Source organism: Camelina sativa, chromosome 17, assembly GCF_030686135.1.
Source record: "Camelina sativa cultivar CO46 ecotype springtype chromosome 17, ASM3068613v1".
In the NCBI taxonomy this organism is placed as follows: domain Eukaryota; kingdom Viridiplantae; phylum Streptophyta; class Magnoliopsida; order Brassicales; family Brassicaceae; genus Camelina; species Camelina sativa.
In genome coordinates, this window is record NC_141896.1 from 34,989,764 (window position 1) to 35,015,318 (window position 25,555).

At 42.0% G+C, this 25,555-nt stretch overlaps 1 pseudogene; it reads right to left on the reverse strand.

Annotated features, from left to right (window-relative positions):
• Nucleotides 1-7,098: 7,098 nt before the first annotated feature.
• On the reverse strand, nucleotides 7,099-8,811 carry LOC104759879 (putative F-box protein At3g20030 pseudogene; annotated as a pseudogene).
• Nucleotides 8,812-25,555: the final 16,744 nt, after the last annotated feature.

The following is a 25,555-nucleotide window of genomic DNA, read 5'->3' on the forward strand; positions in this document are numbered from 1 at the left end:
TTTCTTGGTCTTTTCTAGACACAAACGTCGATGATTTCTCCTCTTGATCCCCCTCTCGATCGTTCTTGATCCTCCTCTCGATCTTCCTTGACAACTCTCTCTCTTTTCGTCTCTTTCTTTCTCTCGAAAAGATTAAGTGTTTTGAGTGTTTTTGAGCTAAACACAAAAATGAGGTCGAGTATCCTCTATTTATAGGCTCCAAGAGTTTCTTCTTTCCCTTAGTGCTTCTTGACAAATGGCTCTCTCCCTCCTTGCATGTTGAGCGTGTATCTCACCCCCAATAGCTGCTCGCCATTAATCCTTGTATTAGTGCATGTAAAACTCTCTATTAGTGCATGTTTATTAACACTTAATTGTGTTTAATCTTTGGCCAATAGAATTCCGCCATCTTCCCTTAATCAGCTCGATTAAGTTAATCCCCACTATCTCCCTTAATCTCCATGAATTTTTAATTCTTCCCACTAACTTCTCCTTAATTAAATTAATCCTCCACTTTCCTTAGTTCTCATTGGTTGAGATTTTTGAGAAAATAATAATTTCCCCAAAATACTCAATCCTTCGTCTAGCAACTTCGACGTTCCTTCGGGCAATTCTCGTCCCAATCAGACCATTTTCTCGATCGTTTGGACGCTCCGTTCAGCAACACTCGGCAATCTCTCGGCAATACGGACAGTACGCCTCGGCGATACGGTTCGGACAACTCGACTACTCTCTCGGGTACTTGACAACTTCCTCGGGTCCTCGACAATTCTCTCGGGTACTCGATAACTTCCTCGAGTCCTCGAAAATTCTCTCGGGTCTTCTCGACAGATTCTCTCGACGAGTTTTCTCGACCTTCTCGACGAATTTCTTCGACCGATTTTCTCGACACTCTCTCGACGAATTTTAGGGTCTCGACCGTGCATCCGGTACTCCTGTCTTGACTTGGTCATCCTTTGACTCGCAAATATTTCCTCGGACTTCCTTGGGTCATTCTTCTTTATTTTCCTTCCTCTTCTTTCTTAGGTCTTTTCCGGTTCGTTTCCTCGATCTTTTATTTTGAGATTTCTAGTCATTACAGGTGGAGCATCTTTCAATGATGGAGGAGGAACAACAGGTTCTAAAGGAGCAAGAACATCAGGTTCTAAAGAAGTAGAACCAACTCAAGAATCATCACCTAAGGTAAAGCTCTTTACATTAATCTGTCTTTTACATGATGTGTTGTATAGTTGTGTGATTGTGATTATTTTCTGCAATTTAATTTGTAGAGTGGTGCAAGTAACAGCTACAACAATAGCAACTTAGCTAAGAAGAAATGCTTCCTCATGGATTGCTTTGGATCGGGAGAAAGAGTTGCAGAAGGCCGAGTTATTTCAACAAATCCAAATGACATTGTCCACTGCCATCCTTTGGGTCCAAATGTCAGCAAGGTTTGGGTTGACATCTGCTTGATTGGCGACGCACGAGTATGGAGACGAACATCAGAATTTGAGATTGTTGCTGATGCGTTAGGTACTACTACTGCTTGGCCTAATAAGTACATTGTTTATATGTGAAGCTTTCTCTTATGTTGGATTGTCTTGGATTGTGTTGGGTTGTAGAACTTGTTTGGCTTGGTGAACTTGTTGTATTTGTACTTGATGTAGCAATATATATGAACTTTTTCAATTAGATAATGTTTTGGTTTGATAAATGACAGGATGTTTAACTATAAGCTAATATGGGAAACAAAAATCCAATTATTTAAAAATCTGGGGAACAATAACAATGATAGAAAACAAACGCTATATTAAAACTAATGGTGGCGTTTGTGAATTATATGAAACCATAAATAATAACGATAACTATCTACTAATATAAAGTTTACAATTGCAATAAAAGAAACGCTATCTAAAAGGAAGATATAATAGCATAAGAAGAAAACGCTATGTAAAGTGCCATATCTATTATAACGGGCGCATATATAGCGTTCACAATACCGCTATGATAACCTGTTATAGCGTTTTCTGGACGCTGTATATGTAAAATTTTCTTGTAGTGTGCTTAAAGAAATCTCAGACTTTGTGACTGAGATTAGAGGCAAATCACAAAGAAATCTCAGTCTTTGTGACAGAGATTAGGGACAAATCACAAAGAAATCTTGTTACCAACCTTGTTGCCAACGACTTAAACAAATCTCAGTCTTTGTGACTGAGATTAGGGACAAATCAATTCCTTTTGTTACCAATTTTTAAAGAAATCTCAGTCTTTGTGACTGAGATTAGGGACAAATCACAAAGAAATCTTGTTACCAACCTTGTTACCAACGGTTTAAAGAAATCTTAGTCTTTGTGACTGTGATTAGGGACAAATTTGTTACCGACGGCTTAAAGAAATCTCAGTCTTTGTGAATGAGATTAGGGACAAATCACAAAGAAATCTTTGTTACCAACCTTGTTACCAACGGCCAAATTGCCCTTTTGTTACCAACGGCTTAAAGAAATCTCAGACTTTGTGACTGAGATTAGGGACAAATCACAAAGAAATCTTGTTACCAACCTTGTTACCAACGGTTTAAAGAAATCTTAGTCTTTGTGACTGTGATTAGGGACAAATTTGTTACCGACGGCTTAAAGAAATCTCAGTCTTTGTGACTGAGATTAGGGACAAATCACAAAGAAATCTTTGTTACCAACCTTGTTACCAACGACCAAATTGCCCTTTTGTTACCAACGGCTTAAAGAAATCTCAGACTTTGTGACTGAGATTAGGGACAAATCACAAAGAAATCTAAGTCTTTGTGACTGAGATTAGGGACAAATCAATCACTTTTGTTACCAATGGCTTACAGAAATCTCAGACTTTGTGACTGAGATTAGGGACAAATCACAAAATAATCTGGTTACCAACCTTGTTACCAACGGCTTAAAAAAATCTCAGTCTTTGTGACTGAGATTAGGGATAAATCACAAAGAAATCTCAATTTTTGTGATTGAGATTAGGGACAAATCACAAAAAATATTGTTACCAACGGCTTAAAGAAATCTCAGTCTTTATGACTGAGATTAGGGACAAATCAATTCCTTTTGTTACCAATTTTTAAATAAATCTCAGTCTTTGTGACTGAGATTAGGGATAAATCACAAAGAAACTTTGTTACCAACGGCTTAAAGAAATCTCAGTCTTTGTGACTGAGATTAGGGACAAATCAATTCCTTTTGTTACCAATTTTTTAAGAAATCTCAGTCTTTGTGACTGATATTAGGGACAAATCACAAAGAAATCTTGTTACCAACGGCTTAGAGAAATCTCAGTCTTTGTGACTGAGATTAGGGACAAATCAATTCCTTTTGTTACCAACGGCTTAAAGTAATCTCAGTCACAAGGACTGAGATTAGGGACAAATCAATCCCTTTTCTTACCCACGGCCTGGAAACATCTCAGACTTTGTGACTGAGATCGATTGGGAAATGACACAACCTTGTTACCAACAACTTAAAGAGATCTCAGTCTTTGTGACTGAGATGAGGGACAAATCAATCATTTTTCTTACCCACGGTAAAAACATCTCAGACTTTGTGACTGAGATTGGTTTGGGTATGTTATCCACAGCTTAAAGAAATCTTTGGTCTCTGTGACTGATGATTGGGAAACAACAATCCCTTATGTTACCAACGGCTTAAGAAATCTCAGTCTTTGTGACTGACATTGGAAAAATAACAATCCCTTTTGTTACCCAAAGCTTAAAGAAACATCGTAGTCTGTGTGACTGAGATAGGGTAAAACAATCCCTTTACTTTACCCAAGGCTTAAAGAAATCATCAGTCGTTAGACAGAGACTGTGAGATTGGTTGGGAAAAAACAAGGTTGGTGGAAAGAATAAGGTTGGTACCCACAGCTTCAAACGTTAGTCTTTAGACCGAGACCAATTCGAGCATTGATCCCTTATGGTAGACCACACCAAAACCCTTGAACATGTCCACATGTTCACCTTGCGCCCCAAACACATTACCACATCTCCACTTCCACCCCCACCAAGCCGCAACACTAAACAAAGTAGACCACACCAAAACCCTTGAACATGTCTCCACATTCAAGTTAGTGAAAAGCCATTCAAGTAAAGACGCAGAGAAAAACCAAGGCTGTTTCTGAACTGGTACCAGACGCCTCCAAACCCCATTCATCGCCAGGAATTCCCGCAATATATGAAGTATAGTTTGCTCTCCACTTTTACAAACTTCACACAACAAAGAGGCGCATAGATGTCGACGAAACCTCTCAGAATTTGACATTAGAGCCTGATGTCCAACCAACCACAAGAAAACCTTCACCCGCTCCGGAGCCACAACACCCCAAACACGAGTAAAAAAACGATCAGGCTAGGGACCCTCACACAGATTATGAGTAAGCATAGAGTACGACGACTTGACTTTGAACTGTCCATTTGCCGTCTTTGGCCATGATATTCTATCTCGAGCCCCAGAAAAGTGTCCAAAACCACAGCCCCGAGTCTCAACCTGACATCCACCGAAACCTAAGGTGCTATTCCGTCCAACCTCCAATTCCTCCCAGCTTCCCATAAATCGCTTGCCATTTCATTCATTCTGCTCTCAGTGATCCCATTTTCTGCTCTGTTGATGATAGGCACTTCCAACAACCACTTGTCCTTCCAGAAACGAATCTGTCATCCATCACCTACAACCCAACCATGACCTGGTAAAATCACTTCTCTAATACCAATCGCTACACTTCTCCAAGTGGAAGACCAACTCCCTTTTGGTTTTAACCAGTTCACCACCCGGAGATCCCCCACCCGGTATTTGCGTCGAAGCACACGAGACCATAAACTGTCCTGGTCACCCAGTAACCTCCACCCCACTTTAGCGAGTAACACCTTATTCATGTCTTGCATACGCCTAATGCCCAACCCTCCTTCACCCTTAGGAGCACAAACCCTATCCTAGGCTACAAGATGTTCCTTTCGTTTCTCCAAGGTGCTACCCCAAAGAAAAGAACATGACACCTTCTCCAACTCATCCAATAACGATTTTGGACTCATGGTATGAATCAGGATCGCTCCTAAGACAGCTCTCATTTATGTTAGCCGACCCGCAAAGCTCAAATATCTTTCCTTCCACCCTGCTAACTTCGAAGATACTCGGCATCCCAAGATACTTACCCAGGTCAGTTGTTGATTTAATACCACTCTCCACTGATATCAACCGCTGCATATCCCGTGATACATTATGAGAAAAATAAATCTTTGACTTCTCGAGGCTCACCTTCTGTCCCGAAGCAAGTCAAAACTTCTTAAGAATCCCCCGAATAACGCGTATATGTGCTACTGAAGCTTCAACGAAAATAATCAGGTCGTCAGCAAAGAAGATATGTGAAAGAAGAGCTCCACCTTGTGATAACCTGATCGGTTTCCATTGTTTCCCCGCTGTAGCTCTATCAATCATCTGACAAAGACGCTCCAAACACAGGACAAACAAGTATGGAGAAAATGAATCCCCTTGACGTAACCCCCTAGAAGGTTTAAAAGACTCTGTTGTTTCTCCATTCCACAAAATGTTCATTGACGGGTTTGTGACACACTACATAATGCACTTAATCCATAAGTTCGAGAAACCTACTGCAAGCAATGTATCCTCCAGAAAATCCCACCTTATACGATCGTTAGCCTTCTCCAATCCAGTTTTAATAACATCCAACCCTTCCGACCTTTCTTCCTTCTCATCGAATGAACTGCTTCCTAGACAATAACAATGTTATCCATGCTTAGTCGTCCTGGTATAAAGCTTGATTGGGAAGGACCAATCAACTTGGATATCACCAGCCTCAACCGTGTCACCATTACCTTTGTTATAATCTTAAAATAACATTACACAAACTGATGGGTCGAAATTGTGTAATCCTCTCTGGCTTGGCCACTTTAGGGGTCAAACATACTAACGCATCATTCATCCCCGACGGAAGCTCTCCCGTGTCGAAGAATTGTAACACAAACTTAACGACTGATTCTCCAACAACGTCCCAACACTTCTGGTAAAAGATGGGTTGGTATCCATCTGGGCCCGGAGCTTTATAGGCACCCATAATACTGATAGCATTCTTCACCTCTTCAGCAAGCATAGGCTTACTGAGACTGAGCTTCTCTTCCCAGGTGAATGCTTGAAACCCTCCTCTTGGTAATCCAGCAACAACCAAGTCAACATCCGTCAAAGTGTATAACCGCTTATAGTATGCCACTGCCATGTTTTCAAGCTCCCGTGGATCAGTCAACCAAATTCCAGCATCATTTTTCAAAGCCTCAACCCTATTCTAACGTCGTCGAATAATAGTGGAGGTATGAAAGAAGCTGGTATTCCGGTCCCCCAAGTTGAACCATTTCTCTCTTGACTTCTGGAACCAGATCACCTTCTTTAATTTTTTTTTCTTTGTTTATATGTAATTTTCCGTTCTTCTTTGTTTTCTTATAATTTAAATTAAAATAAATATGCATAACAAAACTTTGATGGCTAATGGTACAAGAAAATTAATTTATCGATACATATTTTAAAATATACATTTTAATCATATCATAATAAGCGAATGAAGCTAAAGAAGCAATCTCCATTCTTTAATTTGAATGTTTGATTATTTCTTATATATTCATGTATATTTTTTGTTCTTAGAAATATGGACTGTTTAAACGAACTTTTTGTAATATAATCATCAAATCAAATTTTTTGACTCTCTTTTACCTCCATCAAAATTGTAATGCATTTTTTTTAACAAGACTCATCATATTATTAACCCTTAAATAGTTTAGGTGATATGATATTTTATATGAACAACATAAATTAAATATATGAATATTATAGAAAATTTTCATTGTTATCATTAATAATATGTTGTTTACTGTCAAATGCTCAAAAATGCAAATGAAAACTATTATCAAAGTTCAACAATAAAAATTGAAGAAATTCAAGAGATATGTTTGTACATTCTAATTATATTTAAATAAGTGATGTATTTTGGTATTGTATAATTTGAATTAAAAAAAAGTGTCAAAGATGTTATTGAAAGTGAAATTTATTTGTTATGCTTCTTTTTATAATTATTAAATATGTTTAAATTGATTATCATAACATAGTATACAACAACCCGTATATCAACTAGTTTAACTTATATAATATGCTTACATTGTGATAAACAAGAAACAACAAAAACCTTGAATATCACAAAATAAGGAAACACCAGGATAAAAAAAATATTAAAATGCAGAATGCAGTAACCAAGTACGCCTGAGAGAGGTAAATGACTACAAATGAGAGGGGGAATTCGGGGGAGTCAGAACAAGAACATTTGTATAATGTCTGATCAGCTAAAACTGTAACAGAAACAAGAATAAGGGTCATTGTGTGCAGAGGACAATGCAAAACAAAAACGAATGAAAAGAGATGCAAAAAAAAAAAGCTATTAATTAATAGTGAGTCTTCTTGTTAGCGAGTGGTTGTTGGTTCGCCTCCTCTTCTTCTCTTTCCTTCTTGAATCCTGCAAGTTGGTTGATATGTGCTAAACTTGGAACATAAGAGCCACAACACACAAGTGGGCAAGAAGCCGCATATTCGCTGAAGTTGAGAGATGCTCCATGATTCACAGCTTCGCCAAGACACACTTTTCTAACGTACCCATCATCTCCAATGATGTAAGCTGCATCCTCATAGCGGGTCATTTCGGATTCGTCAAAGTGAAAAACCAAGGCGACTTTCTTCTCCTCGTCTATGAAGAAACTGCCACCGTCATAGTGAAACTGAAAACCAGAACCATAGTGTTTGTTCATATCAACTTTTAAGAAAGGGTTCCACGACAGAGCATTGGGCTCAATCATAGTTGTAACCCAAATCTCCACCTCTGATCTGTCCACGCTCTGATATAATGCAGCGAGTTTCTCGTCTCTAAGAGAAGATAGAGCTCCAGCATCGAAACGAAAATGCTGAAACGGGAGAGGAAGAGACTGTCCGAAGCTCTCCGTTGTAAAATCAAAACAGAGTATATAGTCTGCCGGCTCTGGTATCTCTCCATCCTCTTCAAATATTATTTTTTCCTTAGCAATAAAGTATGTGTTTCCCTTCAAAGACGCACCACGTTGATAAGAATCCTCCATGAATTAGAGCTAAAAGCATAGATTTCGTACCCAAAAACGTGTTTCCTGTATATTTCATGATCACCCATGTCGATTTCATGATCATCCATGTCGATTTCATGATCATCCAAAAACCTCAAGATTTTGTGTTGACGGTTATTGTCGTATCCGATAGCATACCTGTCCAGTGTGTGGTAATTGTTTCTGGGTTGGATCCACCTGGTTTGACCCAAATAAGGGTTCCATACCACGAGCCTGGTGTTGTCCTCTTTGGTCACGCACAACAACAAGCCATCGCATTGAAAGACATTAGATATCTCCACTTGATTTAGAAAATTACCCAACTCCTTTATAGATGGATCCACAAATTCGTCACTTCCTTCTTCTTTTTCGTTGAGATCGAACCTCATTGAACAAAGCTTATTTTTCTTCATCATGAACCCTAGAAACTGATGCCTTGCTTCTGCTTTGCACAACATCTTAACTTTGGATAAACTGTTCCATCGTTTGCACGTCGATCTCACCGCTCCCAAACAAGTTTCCGGAACCCTCGAGAGTATCTTCTCTACCAAATTTTTCGAAAGATCAGAGATCGTCGTCGTCATTGTTCCGAAGACAAAGGAAATCAGGATTTTCTAACTTGCCCTGCCCCTTCTTTATATAACTTAGGTTATCATTATCTTATGTCATCTTTTTTTCCCGAAAAGAAATTAATATATATATATATATATATATGTATATTTCCTTTTCCATTCACAAAAAAAAAAAAAAAAAACAATAACTAAACCGCCTTTGAAGCGTTGAAGCATGAAAAAAACCAAGATATCCTTTTATGTTCTAAACTCGCCGACGAAGACAATGATTAATTTTAATTTTATGGGTTTATCTCTTACAATGGCTTCTAGATTCATGAACAGATTTTCAAGTCTAGAATCATATATTCGCCTCAAAAATCTGCCACTAACACCGGATCTTCTCTCTTTGTTGCCATGAGGAAACCCTCTCCAAAGCAAGCCTTCAAAATCTCATAACAGAAGGGTGCGTATAGCTTCTCATTGGACTAACGCAAAATTGGAACAGCTAAAGAGGACATAATCAAACCGGCGTCACAGGAGCATCTAAGGGCAGCCAGCGAAGCCGCCTCCTGCCACCAATCCTGAGCATGACGCATCAAGAAATAATTCCCATGTGTTAGACCACACCAACTATACTGAATCGCTGCCTCTATTCAACTCGGAAACCCTCGCCTAATATTCACGACTAGCCTTTCAAGCCATAACATAAAACGAACACGACAACAACATACAAAAACCTAATCCAACCTGTTGTTAAAGTGACTTGAAATCTCTGAAGACGTCTACAAAGATGTACAAGACTGTGTAAGGCGTACAAGGCTTTTACTGGGCTTTTACTAGGCTTTTGTAGAGACCAACTCAAGGCAACTTAGGGTTAGGGTTTTGGGGGTGTAGGCGGCGCAGCCGCCTGTACGGTGTAATAGATTCTAGAAGATTCACAATATCTTTTATTTCCTGTTGTATCGGGTTCTTTGAGGCCTATATAAGAAGACTAGGGGATTGTAAAGTTGTTCATCAAATTAATAATATAAACCTTAGACAAAGGGTATTCGCCTCAAGAACACTCTGTTTCTCTTTTCAAAGTCTTTATTATTCTGTTTCTGTTCATCCGAATTCACAACAACTGGTATCAGAGCGCCAGGTTCAATGACGAGTTCCGAAAAGTTTGAGGTTCCACGTTTCAATGGAACAGGTAACTTCTGTCTCTGGCAGACCCGGGTGAAGGACATGCTGAATCAGCAAGGGATGAAGAAAGCTTTGTTAGACACAAAGCCAGAAGCGATCTCGCAGGATGACTGGGATGAGATGAGGGAGAAGGCGGGTTCAATGATACGAACATGTCTTGGAGATGAAGTCGTGCATCAGGTTCTAGATCTCAGATCTTCAAAAGAGATCTAGGATAAGCTAGAAAAGATGTACATGTCGAAGTCCCCATCTAGCAAGATGTACCTGAAACAGAGGCTGTATTGGTTTAAGATGGCTGAAGGAACAAATCTGGTCCAGCATATTAACCAATTCAACCAGATCACTGGAGATCTAGGGCGTGTGGGTGTTACAGTTGAGGACGAGGATAAGGCCATGCTGCTGTTGTGTTCTTTAACTCCTGTATATGAGACGTTGGTGACTGCACTATTGGCTGACAAAGAGACGATAAGTCTGCAGTCGGCTACAGACTCGCTGCTTGGGCATCATAACCGACGCCAAAAGCATGGTGGTGGTAGCAGTGACAACCCTCAAGGTGATGGACTATATGTGAGTATAAGTCAAGGTAGCGGAGTACAGAAGAACAAGGGAAAGCAGAGAGATGGCAAGATGAAGAAGATAATCTGTTATAAGTGTCAGAAACCAGGACACTATAAGAGAGATTGTCCTCTGAACAAGGAGCAGAACGAGACAGGAGGTTCATCTAATTCTTTGAACATGGTTCAGGCAGAAGACGCAGTGAAGGTCGAGTTCGATTTGCTTGCAGTGACTACAAGCAATCACACAGATTCTTGGATACTGGATACAGGCTGTTCATTCCACATGACTTCAAACAAGCATTGGTTTGACACGTATCAGGCTGGAAATTTTGGAACTGTTCAAATGGCTGACAATAGAAGCTGCAGCGTTGTTGGTATTGGACAGATCAAATTTCGGATGTATGATGGCACTTTTAGGATTTTAACTGAAGTGAGGCATCTTCCAACGGTGAAGAAGAATCTGATATCTCTTGGTTCACTTCACAGGGACGGATTCAGGTTCGAAACTGATGATGATAACTGTGTGAATGTGCGCAAAGGAGATATGGTGTTGATGAAGGGTCAGCTCACAGCAGGGAGTGTGTATCGTTTACTTGGAAACGTGGTTGTAGGTGGAGCTGCAGCCGTGGTAACTGAATCAGATAACACAGCTCTATGGCATATGCGGTTGGGGCATATTGGAGAGCATGGTTTGTCTGAACTTCACAAGAGGGGTCTTCTGGATGGTTTGAAGAATTGTAAGATGGAGTTATGTAGGTTCTGTGTGATGGGGAAGCAGTCCAAGGCATCTTTCAAGACAGGTCTACACACCACAAAGAGTCTTTTAGACTATGTGCATTCTGATGTGTGGGGGCCTACACAAGAACATTCATTAGGAGGAAGTAGATACTATGTCATCTTTATAGATGATTTTTCTAAGAAGGTTTAGGTTTACTTCATGAGGCAGAAATCTGAAGTTTTTGAGAAATTTAAGATTTGGAAGGCTGAAGTGGAAAACCAAACAGGGAGGAAGATGAAGTATTTGAGGTCTGATAATGGTACAGAGTATACTAATGGAGAGTTTCAGAAGCTGTGTGAGGAGCATGGTATTCAGAGGCACTTTACAGTGCGAAAAATACCACAACAGAACGGTGTAAGTGAAAGGATGAATCGTTCTATTGCAGAGAAAGCAAGGTGTTTGCGGTTGAATGCAGGACTCCCGAAGATCTTCTGGGCTGAAGCCGTATACATGGCGGTCTACCTCATCAATAGATCGCCAAGGGTTTCTTTAGAAGGAAAGGTTGCTGAAGAGGTATGGACTGGGGTAGAAATTGATCTATCAAACTTGAGAATCTTTGGATGTCCAGCTTATGTGTTAGTTCCCAACGACGAAAGGTCAAAGCTGGATTCGAAGTCCAAGAAGTGCGTTTTTCTGGGATTTGAGAAAGGCGTGAAAGGTTTCAAGTTATGGGATCTTGAGGCTAAGAAAAGAGCGATCAGCCGAGATGTGGTGTTTGATGAGCAATACATGCTGCTACAGGCGAGTTCACAACGAGTTCCTGTAACCATTGAGGCTGATACTGGTTCAGAGATAGCGGAGGATGAAGAGGAGTCTAGTGAAGCTAGACCAGCAGCAGAAGCAGATGAGCAAACCCCTGAGGTGGAGCAGTCTCCTAAGGTGGGGAAGAAGGATAATCAGATACGTACAGAGGGGAGTTTGGCTGCAACCAAGGAAACGCGTGTAGTGAAGGCACCTGTCAGATATGGGTATGAAGATATGGCTAGCTATGCTTTGATGATTGGTACAAATGATCCATCAAGTTTTCGTGAAGCTATTAACAGTCCTGAAAAGGAAGAATGGATTGCTGCTATGACAGAGGAGACAGTTAGTCTGAACAAGAATCAGACATGGGAGCTTACAACACTTCCAAAGGGGAAGAAAGCAAATGGTTGCAAGTGGGTCTTCAAGAGGAAAATAGGAGTCTCTGAGAAGGAAGTTGTGACTTTCAAGACGAGACTAGTAGCGAAAGGGTACTCACAGAGGGCAGGGGTTGATTATGACGAGATTTTCTCCCCTGTAGTTCGACACACGTCCATCCGTGTTGTGTTGAGACTGGTAGCTTGTTGGCATTTTCATCTTGAGCAGATGGATGTGAAGACAGCGTTTCTCCATGGGAATTTGGAGGAAGAGATATATATGGAGCAACCTGAAGGGTTTGTCAAGTCTGGAGAGGAGGCACTTGTATGCAGACTGAAAAGATCTTTATACGGGCTGAAGCAGGCTCCTAGACAGTGGTACAAACGTTTTGATACTTACATGTTGCAGATAGAGTACCAGAGATGTGAGTATGACTGCTGTGTTTATGTGAAGAACATTGGTAATAATTCTCCCATATTTTTGCTGTTGTATGTTGATGATATGCTCATTGCTGGAAGCAATATGGATGATATTGTTGAGTTGAAAGGGCTACTGGGAGAAGAGTTTGAGATGAAGGATCTTGGTGCTGCAAAGAAGATTCTTGGGATGGAGATTTGTAGGGATAGGAGTTCTCAGAGATTGTGGTTATCTCAAAGAAGCTACATTGAGAAGATACTTGAAAGGTTTGACATGAAGAATGCAAAACCTGTGTCTACTCCTCTGGCGAATCACTTCAAGCTCTCAGCACGTTAGAGCCCTATTTCTGATGAGGAGATCAGAAACATGGCACAAGTTCCTTATGCTAGTGCAGTTGGTTGTCTGATGTATGCGATGGTTTGCACAAGACCAGATTTGGCTCAAGCTGTTAGTCAAATCAGTAAGTACATGTCTAAACCTGGGAGGGAGCACTGGAATGCAGTGAAATGGATTCTCAGGTATTTGAAGGGTACTACAGATCGTGGTCTCATGTTTGGAGGACATGAGTGCAAGGCAGAAGTCGTGGGTTTCGTTGATTCAGATTATGCAGGTGATCTTGATAACAGGAGATCTACAACCGGGTATGTATTTACTCTTGCTAGAGCACCTATAAGTTGGAGGTCTGTGTTACAGTCTGTAGTTGCCATGTCAACCACTGAAGTCGAGTACATGGCAATGGGAGAGGCAGCTAAGGAGGCATTATGGGTTAGCGGACTTGTAATGGAATTGGGTGTTGAGCAAGGTGGAGTTCAGCTACACTGTGATAGTCAGAGTGCTTTATATCTGGCAAAGAATCAAGTGTATCATGGTAGAACAAAGCACATTGAGGTAAGATATCACAAGATCAGAGAGTTGTCAGTTTCTGGTGTGATTTTACTGCAGAAGGTGCACACGTCTGAGAATGCAGCTGATATGTTGACCAAGCCAGTCACCATGGAGACGTTCAAGCACTGCTTGGATTTGCTCCAGGTCTTTCATTGCTAGATGAAGACAAAAGGTTTCCCCAAAAGCTAACAAGGAGTTGAAGTTGAAGTCAATGAGATTTTGTCGTCAATGTGGAGTTTGTTGTTAAAGTGACTTGAAATCTCTGAAGACGTCTACAAAGATGTACAAGACTGTGTAAGGCGTACAAGGCTTTTACTGGGCTTTTACTAGGCTTTTGGAGAGACCGACTCAAGGCAACTTAGGGTTAGGGTTTTGGGGGTGTAGGCGGCGCAGCCGCCTGTACGGTGTAATAGATTCTAGAAGATTCACAATATCTTTTATTTCCTATTGTATCGGGTTTTTTGAGGCCTATATAAGAAGACTAGGGGATTGTAAGGTTGTTTATCAGATTAATAATATAAACCCTATACAAAGGGTATTCGCCTCAAGAACACTCTGTTTCTCTTTTCAAAGTCTTTCTTATTCTGTTTCTGTTCATCCGAATTCACAACACAACCAATGCCTAAAGAAACAGAGGACCACAAGCTGTGGAGAGAACTTACCACAATGAACATAAAGTCTACTGCCACACCGGAGAAGAACGAAACCGCCCCAAACTCCGATTAAGACTCCTCCACCACCAACCCACACAGGCCACAATGACAAACCGCAGTCCTAGACTGCGCCGAGAGACCCAATTCATCAGTTTTCTACCATTCTTCTTATCCCACCACAAAATACTATTCATTTCTTCAATGGTTCCCTTAGGAAGCTTTAAACAGCTCATCGAGTAAACATGTATGGCTATAGCCACTGTTTTGAGTAGAATTCCTTGCCTGCTTCTGATAAAGATATGGTGTTCCACCCTTTAGTCCTCTGTCAAACTTTCTCCACAACATAGATAAATATCTATATATTTTTTCCAACCAATAGGCTCTGGTAACCCCTAGTATTTACCACACCCTCCAATATTATGAATCTTGTCTGGACATGTTGTTTCACTCTAGTAATGGCCGGCTTATTCAAGTTTACCATTTAAACATAAACTTTTTCATAATCAAGCATGACCCCCATTATTGTAGAACAAGATCTTGGGTGTGCATTACAAAAGCAAAGAGCGTCATCAATAGTCATTAGGTGGTTGATTGTTGGCCCTGTATTGCTGATCTTCATCCCTTTCAAGTTGTGAACTGAGTCTGCTGAAGTTAAGAGGTGAATTAACACTATATATATATATATATATATATATATATATATATTCTTAAAAACAAAACTTCTTAGTCATTTTGTTACATGATATTTAAGTTTAAATTCAGGTATTTGCAATGGAAAATGCTGCTACTAAACAAAACTAGCTAAAACCATGTGTCCTTCATGAGTATATTTTAACCTATTCAACCTTTTTAAAAATAATTTTGTTAAGAACTTTTATTTATATTTAAAAGGAAAAATATATATTGGTTGTGTTTAGTTTTATAATATGTTTTAGATACGAACTGAAAACCAAGTAATACTATATTCCCTATCTTCGAAATCAATTACTCTGACAATGAGTCAACGGCTTAATATTCTCTCTTAGAAATTATATAAATATATTTACATTAACAGATATATAATAGAAATTTGTTTGCTTAGTTTTCTGTTCATGGTAATGCAGATGGCTAGAGATGGTGTTGTTGCTGGTCGTGGTCGTGGACGCGGACGTGGTTGTGGACGCGGTAGTGGATGCAGACGTGGTCGTGAACGCGGACGTGGTCGTGGACGCGAACGTGGTCGTGGTAGGGGCAGAGTCCAAGAGGTTAGTGAGACCGAGGACCAGAGTGTGACAGCTGAGGGTGTTGGCAAGTCGCAGAGTGTACCTGGGGATTTCGTGGGTGTGGCAGGAGGGAGCGGTGTTGATGCTCTAGTGGCCGGTGATGCTAGGATCCCGGGTGTGGGAGTCCCAGCGGGTGGAGTCCCTGGTGTTGATGTTCCGGCTATGCTAGCACATGTGTTGGAGCGGTTACCGCCAGTGGTACCGGCTCAGACTCAGGTATTGCCACCAGTGGTGGCGGAGGAGCGACAGCCCGTGGCTGCAGAGGCAGGAGTTCATGGACGTTATTTGTCTATGCTCAAGGAGATGAAGGGCCTTTTCACTGAGAGGTTTTTGGGTGGTACAGATCCTACTGTTGTGGATGCGTGGAGGACGAGTGTGGAACGTAACTTCCATACTCTGAGATGTCCTGAAGAGTTTTGGGTGGACATAGGGGTCTACTATTTGAGTGGTGATGCTGAATTGTGGTGGAGATCAGTGGCTGCTAGGAGAGTGCAGCGGGAGATGACTTGGGCTGACTTCGTCTTGGAGTTCAACCGCAAGTATTTTCCTAGGGAGGCATTGGATCGGTTGGAGGTGTAGTTCCTTCAGTTGTCTCAGGGGACACGGTCAGTGCGGGAGCTGGACTTGGAGTTCAGTCGACTTCTTTGTTATGGGGGTTGGGCTTTGGAGTCTGAGGAGGCTCAGATCAAGAGGTTTTTGAGGGCTCTACATGATGATTTGAGAGTTCACTGTACAGGGCAGAGTTATGCTACGCGTGCAGAGCTGGTTGAAATTGCAGCAGAGATTGAGGAGGATATCCGAGCAAATAATCAGATCAGCAGAGATTGAGGAGGATGTCAGTGGCGGTAGCTCCAGCAGTTCAGCCTAGTAAGGCTCAGCAGCAGGGTGGTTCTAGCAGGGGCGTTAGGCCTGCACAGGGAACCAAGAGGAGGTGGGATGCTACGTAGAGGCCGAGTGGTGCGAGTTGCTTCAGTTGTGGGAGCAAGGATCACAAGGTTGCTAGTTGTCCCAAGAGGAGTGCTCCGACGGTAGGGCCTCAGGTATGTTATCATTGTAGGGAGACAGGACACATCAGGCCTTTTTGTCCCAAGTTGCAGCTGGCAGCAGTGGCAGCGTTGCAGCAGGTGCAGCCTGGAGGTCAGTAGGTGGCACGGGTTTACACGACAGCAGAGACTGGTGGAACCAGTGCCATGGCGATCACAGAGTGTGCGGGAATCAGAGGGGATTCCGGGGAGCGTACAGGAGTTGTCAGAGTTGCGGGAGGCAAGTTCCTGAGAGTGATTGGACGAGCTAGAGGAATTGATATTCAGGTCGCAGGAGAGTCGTGGCCAGCGGATTTGCTTATCAGTCCAGTGGAGCTGTATGATGTTATTCTCGGGATGGATTGGTTGCATCCGCATAGGGTGCATTTGGATTGCCATCGGGGTAGAGTGGAGTTTGAGCGTTCCGGAGGCAAGTTGGTGTTTCAGGGTATTAGCCGACTTCGGGGAGCCTTGTGATCTCGGCCATTCAGGCTGGGAAGATGATCGAGAAGGGCTGTGAGGCTTATTTGGTTACTATATCTATGCCAGAGTCAGTGGGGAAGTTTACGGTTAGCGGTATTCTGGTAGTGGAGGAGTTTGAGGATGTGTTTCAGTCTTTGCAGGGATTACCACCATCTCGGTCGGATCCTTTTACCATTGAACTGGAACCGGGGACGATGCCGTTATCCAAGGCTCCTAACAGGATGGCTCCAGCAGAGATGGCAGAGCTGAAGAAGCAGCTAGAGGATTTGTTGAGTAATGGATTCATCCGTCCTAGTGTATCACCGTGGGGAGCGCCAGTGTTGTTTGTCGAGAAGAAGGATGGGAGTTTCAGATTGTGCATTGATTATCGGAGTTTGAACCGGGTCACTGTGAAGAACAAGTACTCTCTTCCTAGGATCGATGAGTTGTTGGATCAGTTGAGGGGTGCTACTTGGTTCTCCAAGGTAGATCTGGGGTCGGGTTATCATCAGATACCGATTGATGAGGTAGATGTGAGGAAGACGGCTTTCAGGACGAGGTATGGGCTCTATGAGTTTGTGGTGATGCCTTTCGGGTTGACTAACGCGCCAACAGCGTTTATGAGATTGATGAACAGCGTGTTTTAGGAGTTTCTGGACGTGTCTGTCATCATTTTCATCGACGATATCCTAGTTTATTCTAAGAGTCCTGAGGAGCATACAGTTCATTTGAGGGCAGTGCTGGAGAAGCTGCGGGAGAAGAAGTTGTTTGCCAAGTTGAGCAAGTGTAGTTTTTGGCAGCGAGAGATGGGCAGTCTGGGTCACATTGTTTCTGCAGAGGGGGTTTCTGTAGATCTGGAGAAGATTCAGGCTATCAGAGATTGGCCTAGACCGCAGAATGCCACAAAGATCAAGAGTTTCTTTAGGTTGGCAAGTTACTACAGGAGGTTTGTGCAGCGTTTTGCAAATGTAGCACGCCCTATGACTAAGTTGACAGGGAAGGATGTTCCTTTTGTGTGGTCACAGGAGTGTGAGGAGGGCTTTGAAAGCCTTAAAGAGATGTTGACTACTACGCCAATGTTGGCTTTGCCTGAGCAGGGAGAACCCTATGTGGTTTATACTGATGCATCCAGAGTTGGTTTGGGGTGTGTGTTGATGCAGCATGAGAAGGTGATTGCTTATGCTTCGCGGCAGTTGCAGAAGCATGAGGGCAACTATCCTACTCATGATTTGGAGATGGCTGCTGTAGTTTTTGCCCTGAAGATTTAGAGATCATATCTTTATGGTGCAAAGGTACAGGTGTTTACAGATCAAAAGAGCCTGAAGTATATATTCACTCAGCCTGAGCTGAATTTGAGATAGAGACGGTGGATAGAGCTTATGGCGGATTATGATTTGGAGATAGCCTATCACCCTGGTAAGGCTAACACGGTTGCAGATGCTCTGAGTCGGAAGAGGGTAGCTTCGGCTCAGGAGCAGGAGATGAAGTCTCTGGTAGGAGAGATCAGTGCTTTGAGCTTGTGTGCTGTTTCACAGGAACCGTTGGGTTTGGAAGCAGTGGATAGAGCAGATTTTCTGAGTAGGGTGCAGTTGGCTCAGGAGAAGGATTTGGGGCTGGTGAATGCCTCAAAGAATGTGGATTCAGAGTATCAGTTCTCGGATAATGGTACTATCTTGGTGCATGGTCGGGTTTGTGTGCCCAAGGATGAGGAGTTGAGACAGGAGATACTGAGAGAGGCTCATGCGAGCAGGTTTTCTATTCATCCAGGAGCGAATAAGATGTACCGTGATCTCAAGAGGTACTATCATTGGGTTGGGATGAAGAAGGATGTGGCTAGTTAGGTTTTGAGGTGCGATGTGTGTCAGCTAGTGAAGGCTGAGCATCAGGTTCCTAGTGGGTTACTGAAGAGTTTACCCATTCCTGAGTGGAAGTGGGATATGATCACTATGGATTTTGTGGTAATATTGCCAGTGTCACGGACCTTTGATGCTATTTGGGTCATTGTGGACCGGTTGACTAAGTCAGCACATTTTCTGGCCATTAAGAAGTCTGATGGAGCAGCGGTCTTGGCTAAGAAGTATGTGAGAGAGATAGTCAGATTGCATGGGGTGCCAGTGAGCATTGTGTCTAACAGGGATTCTAAGTTCAATTCGGTGTTCTGGAAGGTATTTCAGGCAGAGATGGGCACGAAGGTGCATATGAGTACAGCTTATCATCCCCAGACAGATGGACAGTATGAGAGGACGATCTAGATGCTGGAGGATTTGCTGAGGATGTGTGTGTTGGATTGGGGAGGCCATTGGGCAGATCACCTGAACCTGGTAAAATTTGCTTACAACAACAGTTATCATGCGAGTATTAAGATGGCTCCTTATGAGGCTTTGTATGGGAGACCATGCCGTACACTGTTATGCTGGAATCAGGTGGGGGAGAGGAGCATGTTTGGTGCTAGTTTTGTTCAGGAGACCTCAGAGAAGATTTGGGTTCTCAAGCTGAACATGAAGGAGGCTCAGGATAGGCAAAGGAGTTATGCTGATAAGAGGAGAAGAGATCTTGAGTTTCAGCTAGGAGATAGAGTGTACTTCAAGATGGCCATGTTGCAGGGTCCGAACAGGTCATTGACAGAGACTAAGTTGAGTCCGAGGTTTATGGGTCCGTTCAGAGTGATTGAGCGGGTGGGACCGGTAGCATATAGGCTGGAGTTGCCTGAGGTTATGCGTGCGTTCCATAAGGTTTTCCATGTGTCTATGTTGCGGAAGTGTCTCCGTGAGGGTGAGCAGGTGTTGGCTAAGATTCATGAGGATCTTCAGCCTAACATGACTGTGGAGGCGAGACCAGTGAGGGTTCTCGGGAGGAGGATCAAGGAACTTTGGAAGAAGAAGATTCCTTTAATGAGAGTCCTTTGGGACTGTGATGGTGTTGAGGAGAAGACTTGGGAGCCTGAGGCGAAAATGAAGGCAAGGTTCAAGAAGTGGTATGAGAAGCAAGCCGCGACTTGAGCTTGTTTAGCCTGGTCCTGTCTGTAATCCGTGGCTGGAGCGGGAATGGAGTATTCTAGCCCATCTCTCTTGTTTACTCGGTCTCTTGGGTGGTTGGTTGTGCGACTCAGTAACAAAATGAGGTAGTGCTCGGGGTACAAAGTTTCCGTGAGGCAGGGTTTTTGGACGAAAGTTTCCTGAAATAGAAGTTTTCAAAAGTGGAAAGTTTCAAAAAATGGAAAGTGCTAAATATGGAAAGTATTACAGGAGTTAGAATTTGTCCATGTTAGCGGTGAAGAGCCTTGGAAGGGCTTGGGTGGCCTTAGTGGCGGACTTTCAAGTTAGTGTGCCATGAGTGGCGGTCTTTTTAGACATTGTGTGGCCTTTGTGGCGGGCTGTTTAGCCGTGTGTGGCCTTTGTGGCGGGCTGTTTAGCCGTGTGTGGCCTTTGTGGCGGGCTGTTTAGCCAAATTGTGTGGCCTTTGTGGCGGGCTGTTTAGCCAGAGTGTCTTTGTGACGGTCCTTCGGGACAGATGGTGTTTGTGATGGTCCTTCGGGACGAGTGGCCTTGGTGGCGGTCCTGTTTAGGACATTTGTTTGGCCTTGGTGGCGGTCCTGTTAGGACATTTGGTTGGCCTTGTTGGCGGTCTTCTTTAGGACATTTTATTTGGCCTTGGTGGCGGTCCTCTTTAGGACATTTTGTTTGGCCTTGTATATGATCCTTGTTTGGTCATGAGGTATTCCAGTGAGGGGATATGTGGTTGGTAGGACATTGAGATGTTTTATGCGAGCCACGGGAAGGAAACTTGGATAGGGATAGGACTCAGACGTGTTCAGAATTGTTTGCTCGCGGCTCTTGGAGGACTTAGGTTCTCCTAGTACTGCCATATTCAGAGACTTTGTGGCTTGGGAATATGGTTGGTATATCGACTTCGGATGACGATCCAGGGGCGCGCTGTAGGGTGGCAACCAGAGAGACGAGTTTTGGATATATATATTATGGCATGCGGGTTTAGGCCCGATGAGGAGCCAACATTGGCATGCAGACTTTGGTCTGATGAGGAGCCAATGAAAACTCAAGGTTTAGGCCTATGAGTAAAGGAAAGTCCAAAAAGTCGAGAGCAAATAACGCCTGGAGCATGAGTCTATCGCCTAAAGGTGACCTTCTATAGATCAGTCGGAGGAGTGTGGGCCGTGGAAACGGTTGCACGGGAGTCCTTGGCTGATGGTTGTTCGAGATTCGAGGACGAATCTAGATTGGTGGGGGAGAATTGTAACATCCGTGAACCGAAATCCGGTTTATGAGTTGCATTGGTCGATGCAGTTGTTGCATCGGTCGATGCAAGGTTGAGATTATGCGTTTTGACTTAAGTTAAATGCTGCGTTTTGGGTGAAGGAAAAACTCTTAACACGATTTTTTGTCTCATTCGTGGTGTTGTGGCCGTTTTTGAGAGAGAACGAAAGAGAGAAAAAGTTTTTGAGAAGTTTTGGAGATTTTGGGTGATTTGTGGCGTTTCTTGGTGAGATCTGAGGCTTAGAACGTTGTAGGAGCTTCCTAGAGGCGGTTTCTTCTTGTGTTTAGGTTCAGATTCGTCTTGGCAAAGGTAAGTGCAGGACCATGGCTTATCTAAGCTTGAGAACTCTCTAATTTGCTTGTTGTGTGTTGTTAGACTTGTTTGATCGTTGTTCTTGACGTTAGGAAGCTTTCTTGTGGCTTGGGATCGAGTTTTGTGGTTGTAGGAACAAAGATCCGGCGAGAAGCTTTGGAGGAAAACGATGCTCTGCATTGCATCAGTCGATGCACTTTGTGCATCAGTCGATGCAGATGCGAGGACGGCGCGTAAATTCTAGGGTTTTCGTGTTATGTCGAGAATGCGTCGTTCGATGCATTGGGAGCATCGATCGATGCAAGTTAACCTTGCATCGGTTGACGCAGATCTTGCGTCGGTCGACGCAACCTCCATTTGGTGTCGGTCGATGCATGTTGGTGTCGGTCAATGCAGATTCCTGGTTTGTTTATTGTTGTTTGTTGATTGTTGTTGATGGTTAGAGATGACTCAATTGCTTATGTGTATAACCCAGTAGATGGGAGGATTGCCTTACTGAGTGTTTATAAAATACTCATGCATTGCAATGTGTGTTTCTCGTGCAGGTAAAGGCAAAGTGTGATCGTGGAATCAAGGCAATGAAGAGGAGGATGTTCTAGGGACTCTGTTTGATGTTGTCTGGCATTGCTAGATTGCTAGAGTTGGGTCATTAGAACATTGCTAGGTTGCTGGTTCTATGTTTCCTGTCATTTGATTATTGGATATTGTTGATGTTATATTTATTGGTTATAATATTGATTATTATTGGATATTTATTGGTATTGTTATTCCACTGTTGGTTGTGATTGTGGCTAGGTGGCAAGTGGGTATGGGACCAATAGTTGTAGTTTATTTATTATATTATATTTATTATTTATTATTTTTTTTTTTAAAAAGGTCGGTCCTTTCACCATGGGCCGGGAATATATGTAGGGCCCACTTAGGAAAGTGGGCCCATGGACTGAGAGTGGACATGGGCTTATTAAGCAAGGTGGCGGTTGAGGCGTTACAGAGACAGAGGCTACATCATAGTGTGTCAAAGACACTTTCCACGAATACATTGGGAAAGGTTTAACGTTAGGTACTATCAAAAGATTTTGTGACGTTAGAAAAAAGTTTAAACTTTCATTGGTTGTCGGAGCAAAGCCATTTTGAGAAAGCAAAAAGATGCGAACATTTTCTATCCACATTGGAGGAGAGCAGAGCCGAGGTTCTCTCTATAGTGGAGAAGGTTGGACACAAGGTTCCCTCCCCCAGGGAGGAATGTGGAGGAGGTTGGACGCAAGGTTATCTCCCCAAAGGAGGAAGGCAGAGCCAAGTCTCTCCATGGTGGAGGAGGTTGGACGCAAGGTTCTCTCCATAAGGGATGAGGGCGGAGCCGAGGTTTTCTCCATGGTGATCATGCATTATTGTGATGATACATCATTGATCAATATATTATGTAATATATTTTTTGAGCCAACAATTTTAGTAATTAAAAAACTATGCAGAAGTAAAAGTAAAATAATTGGCTTAATGTGTTCATATAGATATTTTCTAGGTGGTGATAAAGAATATATTTGTAACATAGAGTATATTTTAGATGTAAAAAAATACTTTTTTAATAGTAACCTACATAAAAGATTTATAAATGGATATAAATCAGTGTATTATAATATAAATAAAATTTATAAATAACATACAACAAATTTTAACATAATTTTGTTAAATTTAATTTAATTTATAAAACTTTAAACCCGCACATCGGGCGGGTCCTCATCTAGTATCATATAAATAATCATTCTCACATCTCAATCCTAAATATTTTATTTCTTTTTATATGTTCTATCATTGTAAGATCACATCTCAATCCTAAATATTTTATTTCTTTTTATATGTTCTATCATTGTAAGAGTATATATATATATATATATATATATATATATATATATATATATATTTGTCAACCAAACATTAATTATAAGAGAACTTCAATATTGATAGCCGAAACAAGAGAAAAATAGTTAATAAATAAACTTACTGATATTAGTGATCTGGGAAACCGAGTTTGACAAGTCGCCTTAAACATTGACGAACATAGGATTCTAGCAAAGGTAGAGGAAGGAAAGGACTCACGAAGATGTTGAAATCATCTCGTAGGTTGGAAAACACCAGCCAATCTTCAGGGATCTGGATCATCACGACTAGCTCTGCAGATTCTATCTCAAAGCCTTGACAAACAACTCCGCTATAAACGAAACTATCCATGACCCATATCAGTGCTTCTAACATTGATCAAAGGGGGGAAGGACTCTGACAAAGACATTTTACTCTTAGTAGTAAAGTCTGATCCTCATTGGTACAACACCACCATCCCAAACCTGAATATAAGTCTCTTTCCAATAGTTATCTTGTAACGCCCCGACCATCACCTCTTAGTGGGCTCTATGTCCACTCCTAGTCCATGGGCATACCTTCCTTAATGGGCCTCACATCCTCTCAGTAGGCCCGTGAGCTCATCCATATCCGATGGTCAGCTTGCTACGTCCGGGAGGTTTTTAAGACTTGTTACCTTCCCTACAAATCATTACATGATCTAACCCTGTGTTTTGTCCTCACTCACACAGTTCCAAGAGTCACTTTCCGGATGGTCAGCCATCCTGAGACTACTCCAACATAAGCACACTTCTTGAGTTCTCTCAGGACAATTGACCGAAAAGATAAGTGCATTTTGGTGACATATGTGGCCAAATCAATTATTTTAAACCTCTCTAAATGTCTCTGAAACCCGGGTGTCAAACATCTATCGGGAAATGAGATAAATGACCATGAAGTTCCAAAGACTCTGAGGTCCCCGGCGAGTCTTTCGACAACGATTGTGCCTCTTTCCAGAGTATCTTTTACACAAAGCCTGATTAATGATATCAAAAGGCTCGACGTCCGTTCCTTGAAAAAGTTTTGTATTCCTATCTTTCCAAAGTGACCATAAGAAACATGATAACTATATAAATTTTTTCAAGTTCTCCCGATTGAGATGATCCCCTCCAAAAGATAAAATCCAAGTTCGCAAACACCAAATCATAGGGAAAGCCCACTTGTATTAACCAAACTGAAGACAATTCCTAAATTTTTACGCAAACATGTACACTCAAAAAGAACGTGATTAATTGTCTTGATCGCGGAATCACATCTTTTCCACCAAGTATCACACTGTACGCCTCGGTGATCTAAGCTGTCTATCACAGGGAGGGAACCATATGCAATTTGCCAAAAAATGCTTAATTTTTGGTGCAAGGCGAAGTTTCTATGCATGAGCTTTTAGAGCTGTACAGGTTGGGCCGAACTCTACTTTGTCAACTGTATACTTTCCTATCCTATAACCCCATTCAACATAATATTTCTCGGATTTTGTATAATGTCATACCAGCCGATCTGGCTTGAAAGCCTTACTAATTGCCGATGCAGAGTCCTGGTTTGTTATTTGTTGTTTGTTGATTGTTGTTTGATGGTTAGAGATGTCTCTATTGCTTGTGTGTATAGCCCAGTAATTGGGAGGATTGCCTTACTGAGTTTTTATAAAATACTCATGCATTGCAATATGTGTTTGTGGTGCAGGTAAAGGCAAAGTGTGATCGTGGAATCAAGGCAATGAAGAGGAGGATGTTCTAGGGACTCGATTGGATGTTGTCCGGCATTGCTAGGTTTCTAGAGTTGAGTCATTAGAAACATTGCTAGGTTGCTAGTTCCATGTTTTTTGATGATTGGTTATTTTGATATTAGTTATGTTATGAATATTGGTTATTTATATTTATTGGATATTGGTATTGTTATTCCGCTGTTGATTGTGTTTGTGGTTAGGTGGCTAGTGGGTATAAGACCACTAGTTGTAGTTATTTATTATATTATATTTATTATTTATTATTAAAAAAAAAATGGGTCGGGTCGTTTCAGTTTGGTATCAGAGCCCTTACGGTTCTAGGTTTGGGTTCACTAGGCTTTGTGCTGTAGA